Raw genomic sequence first — 9,514 nt, forward strand, 5'->3', positions numbered from 1 at the left:
ATGTTAAAAGACAAGCTTTGATGATGAAGGGAGCATCTGAATGAGAATGACTTGCGAAGTGGGAATAAACAGAAATAGTAAGACTAGACAACAATCTTGAAAATGAACTCTGCAAATATAAACCCTGATTACCTTTTTCCAGCGAATCAAAGGTTGAATGTATGAAATATTTTACACGATAATAAATTAGTTCACAGATATTTTAAAATTGGGGAATAAGAACTATATGTATAAAAAAATGTTTATATATATTTTACTAGTCAATTATCAAATTCTGAGGATCATAAAGATATTTTGTACTGAGTAATCTATATTAGTGGGGTCGTTGTTTTTTAAAAAATTATCACAATGCTAAAACTTCACTTTCTTAATATATTCCAAAATATGCAATAAGTTACCCTTAAAACTATCCAACTGCGACATAAATGTCATTAGATTGAATGTTTGAGACCCAAAAACTTTAAGAAGGAAATTTTTTTGAATCGTTATCATTATAATGCAGGGGATTTTATATAGAAACAAAATATCAAAAAAACTTATGAGAACAAATGTATTGGTTGAAAATCTAAACATGAATGTACTAGGAGGAGATGAAAGCTACCTAATAACCTTGTTACCATTTTTCCTACTTTCGAAAATAAACTTGGAAAAATGTTGGATGCTTTTATTGATTGTCCAAGGGTGTATTTAGCCAATGTAGAGGAGCGTTGCTTTGCAAAAGGTAAGTTTTGCATAGGTCCACGTTGGAGCGGTGACGAAAGATAAGATATTACAGCGAGGCGGGGAAAATAAAACCAGGATGGTCATTTGTCCTTAAATCACTACAGGATGATGGTAGTGATCGTATATTATGAAAGCATTATTTGTCATTTCATTTGAATTGCACTTTTGGCTTATTAATTTATACATGGAGGCGCAAGACCACAATTTATAATAGGAGCTTTGTAATTTTGGCTCATTAATCTATCACTAACATGTTTATCTTTATAGTCAATTAGATTAAAATATATATATATATATTTTGTTAAAAAATAATAAATTTCAATATACAAAATTAAACTATGGAAACTTTACAAATTGTTTAAGTCAACCCCAAAGTAACATGAGTTTGATCATAAACTCAATGTAATAGTCTATGCTTACTTACATTAGAGTTAATAATGAATTATAAAACACTTAAACAACATAAAGCTAATAATAAAAATCATAATCTCTGGAAAATAATAACTGGTTACATTTTGATAGTGTAACGAATAAATTTTTAAATCGAATCAGTCATGCTTTTAAGCTAAAGATTTTTCAAAAGAAGCGTTAACATAATTAGATATTTTTTAGACAAAGTCTTTTAGTAAAAATCAGATAAGAGAAAGATTTGATTAATTTATTATGAATCACAGAAACTTAAATATAGATATCTTTTCTTCAATATTCAATACTTTATATCCACTTAAAAGCTAAATTCATGTTGCTTAAATCCTAATGGGCACCCATTTCTTAAAAAGTTGTTATCTTTATGTTAGGAGACAACATAGGATGGATTGTTGAAGTTCGTCGACTTATTAAATTGGAGTGTTATTTCTTAGTTTTAGAAAAAACATTATAATTATTTTTAAATATGCTTATGTGGTGAATATTTCTTTTTATTTGAAAATTTGTGCCATTTTTTGCTATTGAGAAACAATTTTATTTTTTAAATAAAAATAATTGATATAGTATAATTTTTTATGTTGAATTTTTTATTTTTTTTGGTAGTTCATTGTAAAAGAGATATATATTTTTTTCCACAACAAAATTTATACATTATATATATATATATATATATTATGTGAGGGAAATGTTTAATTCTTTTCATATTCAACATAGAGTTAATATTATAGTCTTTCTTAAACATTTTTTTAGAATGTAAAATTAAAAAAGAAAAAAAAAACTAGTTGTTTTTAATGAGACTTTTTGGAAGTTTTTTTGGTCTAATTTATCTAAAATCTGGTAGGAATTTATTGAAATGACAAGTTTTGCTGGGTAACCCCTGCCTAGGGATTTTAAGAGTGTTGAATCAATCAAACCAGTTCAAATAACACAAATCAAGATTCAAGCATTGAAAAGTCCAAAAAGTTGCACTGACTAAAGACAACTTAAAAATAAAATGCATTTCAAAAAATTAATTTATCTCTACCACATAATAAATTTAAAATTGAAATAGATCTTTATATTAAGAATTGAAAATTTGCTAATACAAAAACTTATCTTTAAAATTTACTATATAGTAAAATTTTACATATTTCGTTATAAACCTTGATAAGTTAAATTATGAATAATAATAATCTATTAATTATTATTGAGATAAAAATATACATTCATTTTGATGATGTATTGAATATGGAAAAAATTTTGAGATTTATATTATATTATTTAACTTAAATTGACATAAATAAATATTAGTGAATTTTAAGTTTAACAAAATTTATAAATATAAAATATTATTAAATTAAAGGAGTTTATGAAGGATTTTAATCGATGGTTTAATGTGAAGAGTGTCTTAACAATACCCCTATTCATTGTCAATCCAAAGTTTCATAGGCAATAAATAATGTGTTGAAACTATTAGTGAGAAAAGGGTTGTGTGATTTGTTCCTTAATAATAGGAGCCAAAAACACAAGTGATTGAGTTTGAAGTGGTTGACTTGAGATACTATCAGTTGCATGAGTAGTTAACTCATGCTAACTCAAACAATCACAAAAGCAAACTCTTTAATTAGAAACTCACCAAATTTGGTCATTCGAATAGGAGCCAAGGCACATTGTTACTCATTGTTTTGTGAGCATGGGCCAGTGAGACAAAGCAATAGGAGTACATACACGGTTGTGTGTGAGCTTGTGAGGAAGAGTATGCAACAGAAACTTCACAAAATGATGGTGAGGAATTGTTCCCTTGGGTAGTGCACATAGGAATAGGAGGAAATTCCTATTTAATAGGAGCACCTATTGCGCAAGGGTTTAGAGAGCAGATCAGGCTACAACAAGTGTGTTTTTCAAGCTTAGGCAAGGCAGGGAGAAGGGTGTATTCTCTATTGAAAACAAAGTTGTATTGTAAGAGATCATTTCTCGGTTTCTATCAATAATGTTTTCAACAAGTAGAGGGTTTTCCCACTTTGGTTCCCTAGAAATTGTGTCTTGAATTGTGTGAATTGTTTTTATTTCTATTCCTATTATGCTGCAAAATTTAGTAGAAAAATTATGTGCTTATATGGAAAGAAAATCATAATTTCAGAGATTTTCTACTTAGTAATATATAATCCATTCATAGTCAATCCAAAACTTCATATGCATATATATATATATATATATATATATATATATATATATATATATATATATTCATTTGATTTAGGTAAATTTGTATATGAATACATTTAGGTTACATTATTTAAGCCTTAAAAACTTATAAGTTGTATAAAGTTTCAATATTGTTTTAGTTAATATATTTAATTTGTTAAGAAATTTTAGATTTATTATTATTTATAAATTAGTTAGTTGATATTTATAATTTTAAAGAATCTTATTAAAGTATATCTTGATATTTAATCAACATATAAATTACATGGAAATTACTTTTATTTTCTTTCTTTATTTTTTATTTTTTTTAAATTAAATATTATGGTTGTCAACAAAAAATTGTGTCCTCGGTCCCTATTACTATTGGCTTGATACTCGAGAAACCAAACCAGTTGCAGAACATGGGACCATTAATTCAAGTTATTTGCAGGTGCAATGAAACACTAAACTAACTAGAGCAATGTTGTTTGTGCTACAAGGCATCAAAATAGTTACCTAGCCATAACAAAATAACTTTAATAGGCCTTAAAACAATTGCAAACAAAAGTAACTGAGAGTGCATCATTCTAATACAGACTAAGAAGTGATAGACATATTGACCTCGATGGGCATAGGCACCTCGGGGCTAAAATGGTTAGGATTAGGACCAAGACCCACACTCGCTTCAATACTTGCTGACCGAGCATCCAAGTCCTTGAGTTGAACTTGAATATCATGTAGAACCAAGAGGATCTCATTCTTGGCATCATTCCTGTCGAGCAAGACTTTTCCCACGAGGGACTTCATATGCCATAAGAGATCAATTGTCCATAGATATTGATTTTGGTTGCCATGAGTGTGCCCCAAGTCAAGGACCTACGCGCTGACTATCGTAATCACTTCCGAGTTTGAAAAACGGGGTCGCTCACCAACAATCACGTCCTTCGTTGCTTGTAATTATTGTTGAATTGTCTATGGTGTCTGCTCATAATAAATTTGCATCATTGTCTCAGCTCACTTATATGCTTGAGAGCCACTTGAAGAGTTGCAGCCCCCACTATCTCGCCTACACCTACCTCGTTGGTGAGTCATTGTTGTTGTTGTTAGAAGGAAAAGAATCACAGGGATATACTAGAGAGCAAGAGAACTAGAGGGTCAGATAAGCGTTGGAGGAAGTAAGTAGAGGGTCAAAGGATACCAAAGAATAACTAGCATGCAAATGCAAAGCAACCATGCCACTCACTGAATGGAAGGTAAGAATAAAGAGAATTTTTAGGGAAATACTTACGAAGAAGCTGAGGGTGAGTAATAGAATAAGCTAGGATAGACAACATTGTTGGGAGGGAGGACACCATTAAGACTATAATAAAAAACCAAACCCTTGCATGACTGGAGCATGCGAGTAATCTAACCTCAATATGGTGGCGCATGGAGGAGGGAGGATTCAAATGTACTACCATCTGAATGACACTATTTAACATGGTTATGAAGAGCAATGGTTGTGTCATCCATCCCAATGAAGTAATAGATTACACTTTTAAAATTATACATATATATATATGAAATGAGGGATTGAAAGATGTTTTCTTATCTTCTTCTTTTTCTTTTCTTTCTTTTTTCTTTTTCTTTTTATTTTTATCAAGAGAGAAATAGACAATGAGAACCATACAATCATGGTTGCCACCCAAGATCACATGGCGTTGCTTCATACAATAGAAAACTGCTTGGCTAGTGTAATAGCTCGCAAACCATACTGAACAAGGTAAGCCAGGTTTACCCCTAAACAGGCTCACTCATGGGTTTTGAAGTAGTGACATTTACAAACAAGTGCCTTACTCAATCACCAAGTGGGTTGAAAGGTGTTTTCTTATCAAATCATATACACTTTGTTTATTTGTTTGAACTTTGTCTATTTTTTTTTTTTGCAATAACATTTCAGACATTCTTATAGACATTTTTAAAATCTAAACAATTTTCTTTACACTTAATAGATGAAACCATTTCAAAATTTCTTTTTTCATGTCCATAAAATATTTTACCTAAAAAATACATGTATAAGCACATACGTATATACTCTTTAAAAATAAATTATTAAACATCTAAATTATATATATAGGAAAAAATATTTTTTGAATTTATAAAATTTGAGAATTCACATTTTTGCTTCACATCAATGTTTTCTCTCAACAATTAAATAAATAGAAAAAAAATATTCAAAAACAATTACATTTAAATTTAAATTTAACTTAAATACTTAATACATCCCAATTCTAGTTTAAGATACTCATTAAAATTGCAAATTTTTTAGTTTACCATATACATTCAAATTCTAAAAAAACCTTGAAAATACATAACCTACATTCAAATTTTAAAACAAAAAGAATAAAAACATAACCTTAAATTTACATAAATAATATCAAAAATATTATACTTCTCCTATTTATAAAAAAAATATATAAATTAAATTAAATTATATATGTAAATTTCACACAACTATATAAAAAATTTCAAAAACTTTTTTAAAAACAAATATTAAAAAATAATAAGCCAACCAAACATCATATTAAGATCAATCTTAAAAAAAAGATTACCTTAACCCAAAAGAAATTGACTGATTGATAAAAAATGTATGAGAAAAAGGTAGGTCGTTATATGAATATATAGAGCTTGCCATGACTAATTAAATATATTTATATAGAAATTATAAATTATAAATTATAAATAATTTATATATATATATATATATATATATATATATAAAAAACTTAAAAATATATATCTTAGATCTATATAAATAATGAATAAACTGTACTTAATAATCTCAAAAATATGTAAAGTTTTTCAGTAATATTAAATTGTATTTGATGATTAAAAAAATATATGCAATGAATAGGATTGAAATCATAAATATTATTATAAATCTTCCTCAAAATTATAAAATTCAAAACTTCTTTACTTACATAATTTAAAGTTTATAAAACTTTAATGTAACGAAAGTACCAAAGTCGAATTACATTCCAAAAACTCAAGAAAATAGCCATGTACAACACTAAAATGGGACGGGGGTGGTGTTACTGTTATTGCAGAGCTGAGGGCAAGGGTTTTCAATTTGTGCATACCATATGCCCTGGATCTTAACGTCCTTGGGGGCCTTGGAGCCCAAATCGGTGTCGGAGGGCTGAAGGCTCTCGAACACACCAATCACCTCGCCCGTTTCGGGCTTACTCTTGCTGACGCTGAGGGTGATAGTTCCCTTGGACGCCGATACGTCTTTGATATTCTCCTTCGCCAGCTCTTCCTCGTCACCGCGACCTCCAGCAGGGAGCGCCACGGCGTTGTCGTAGCCGGTGGAGCCACCACGGCCCTTGGGGTCCAGGAAGGAGGAGCCACGGTAGGCCGGCACGAGGAACTGCCCGCTGAAGCTCTCGGGCGTGCCCGAGGCCACAAGCTGCTTGACGGTGAACAGGAAGGGCACGCGCTCGCCTCCGGGCAGCTGAACGGTGACCGCCGCGTAGTCGATGCCGTCCTTCTCCTCGAACTTGAGCTTGCCATCCGATGAGACTTCCAGCGGGCCCTCGATCTCGTCCAGCGTGTAGGTCAGCCGGGTCATGAGCCTCGTCTTCTGGAAGTCCGGTGGAAGGTTCTTGTTCGTGCCCTCCGCCTTCACGGTAAAGGAAGTCGGCTCCATGCACAGTTTCTTCATCTCGTATTTCCCCGCCTTGAACGGGAAACCCTCCACGCCGCCGTCGATTGTCGGGCACTGGTTCGCTGTGCCGGAGCCCTTCACTTCCAGGTACGTCTGGCTCTGGATTTCATCGTACGTCAGCCGCTTCGGGGGACCCTCCGCGCCGGCGCCCTGCAAAGAACAGTGAACCCACCAAATCAATTTAAAATCAAGAAACCCCCAAATCAAGAACAGTAAAGAATTCCCCAAATCAAAGACTCATGAAAAGCAGCAACAAGAAGGTAGGAGAATTCATACGGAGGCGACGAGGGCGGAAGCAGCGAGGGTGACTGCTGCGATCTTGGTTGCGCCGGCGCACTTCTCGGCGAATTCCTTGACGTCGTCCTGCAAGGAGCAGGACACCCGCGCAGAGGTCGCGGGTTCGAATCCGAAGGCCCTTGAGACATGCGAGGACGAGGACGATAGCCTGGAGGAGCTACGCGTGACGCTGAGCTTTGTTGGTTGGAGAAGCGTGGCCGCGGCTTGTAGCGCGGATCCTGTTGCGAGGGACGCGGCCATGGCTGCTACGTTATCCTTCTTTGGCTGGGGTTGCTCCCGCTGCGAGAATGAGATGAAGCGGAAGAACGTAAGAGTATAACGATCGAAGGAATCGGCATGTATTGCTATGGGATAAAGAGATTGGATAAGCTCTGCTCCTATTGGCTGAACTCCTACTTGTTCGAGGCCACTGAACGAACACGTGGCAATTACGGCTTTTGAGCTTTTTCTTCCGAAATATCAGACTTTCTTAGCTGGATAAGAAAGGATAAACGCGATAAATATTGTAAATAGCGGAGCATGACGGAAGATTATAGATAGTTTTAAATATTATAATTTTATATGGTTGGAGGATTATTTATCTATTTATGTTTATTTGTTTATTATTAAAAAAATTGAAAATAATTTATTTTTTATAATTTATAAAGTTAAATTTAATATTAATAATAAAATATTTAATTAATTTAGAATTAAGTTAATAATGTGCTATATTAAAAATAATAAGAAGTGATTATTTTTTATATTTACTATAACATTAACATTATAAGTTAAATATTATGGATTGACTTATGGGAAGTTATCCATATAGGAAGTTATTTGAAGAGAGACAAATTGAGACCATTCAAAGGATGTGATTTTTTATTTTTTGAATAAATAATATCTTTCTTTCCAAGGTGAGTGTGTCTTTTCATACATGATCAATTTTATGATTGAATTATTTGAATATATGAGCAAATATGACCTCTTCAAACACTGTTACAATATCTAAAATCCTTTCCATAATAGGTTCCAGAACCATTTGTGGTTTGTCATTTGCCATTTGTTGTTTGTCATTTGCCATTTGCTTAATTCATCACTAGTTTAGAATCCCCAACGATCTATTTTTTTCTTATCTATTTGTCAATAGTAACCTTGAGCAAGATTCAAAGAGTGTAGATATTTTCTCTATTACCAGTGCCCCTACCAATTCCATATTTTAAGAAAAATGACGAACATTATCCAAATTGAGAATGGCCATGCTTCACAAATTCCAGGAGTGCCTTAGCAAGCTCCATCGAAAAACCCCTAAAGCCTTGTGGAGTCAATATTGGGCTCCTGCAGATTTGTTGGGACAAATTATTTTGGAGGCTTCTCGTCTTCACCAAAGGAGACTCTAATTTGATGAGAAAGTCTTCCCAGGTGGGCCTTATTAGCTTCAAAAATCAAGTTGTCTTAGATGGCCAGATTCCCTAAATTACATAACAAGGCATAGCTTTATAAGAGGAAATATACTTATTTTTAATCCAAGATTCCAAGCACTCTAATAGAGATGGTTTATCCCATTGATTCTACAAATTATAATTACTTATCATCTCCTTCCAAACAACCTTGGAGAAGGAACAAAATATCGATAGATGATTTGCAGCCTCACTTACATTCTTACACAAGTAGCATTAATCACATCCAATCCAATTTCTTTTTTGTCCATTATCCATGTAAGATCTAATTTTCCAAAGCCAGGCAAAGGAATTTTTTATTTTATTTTAGTGGGCATACTAACTTCCACACCACAGTCGCTTTGCTCTCAAATCTTCACTATTTTTTGTCTCATAATGAAGCTTGGCTACGAGCACCCTCAAAGACTTGTTTTTAGACTAGCATAATTCATCATCATAATCCTTTAAGCATATGACATTATGATTTAATAAGTTTACATAAAGATGTCATGCTTCAACTAAATCTCCCTATAATCCCAATTCTTTTGTTGATTTCCAAATCTAAAACCTCAAAACATGAGCATTAATCGTTGATGCATCTTTTAAACTTTTAATGCCTTTCTTATCCAAATTTAAGCATATGGGTTCAAAAATTCTATGGTTACCATTGAATCTAATCCATGGATCTTATCCTATTATAAATTTATTACCCTCTCACAATTTTCTAGGCAACCTGATTACCTAAAAGATCATAAGATTTTATCAAAACTTTCCACACAATAGG

At 32.6% G+C, this 9,514-nt stretch overlaps 1 pseudogene across 1 annotated transcript; it reads right to left on the reverse strand.

Moving 5' to 3' along the window:
- Positions 1-6,204: 6,204 nt before the first annotated feature.
- On the reverse strand, positions 6,205-7,630 carry LOC149156267 (oxygen-evolving enhancer protein 1, chloroplastic-like; annotated as a pseudogene). The gene is made up of 2 exons (XR_016262225.1): positions 7,295-7,630; positions 6,205-7,168 (listed from the first exon to the last, which is right to left on the reverse strand). The product of XR_016262225.1 is annotated as an oxygen-evolving enhancer protein 1, chloroplastic-like (transcript).
- Between the last annotated feature and the right edge of the window lie 1,884 nt (positions 7,631-9,514).

This window comes from Pinus tabuliformis, chromosome 9, assembly GCF_031772625.1.
Source record: "Pinus tabuliformis cultivar Carrire ecotype Pingquan chromosome 9, CPIR1, whole genome shotgun sequence".
Taxonomy (NCBI): domain Eukaryota; kingdom Viridiplantae; phylum Streptophyta; class Pinopsida; order Pinales; family Pinaceae; genus Pinus; species Pinus tabuliformis.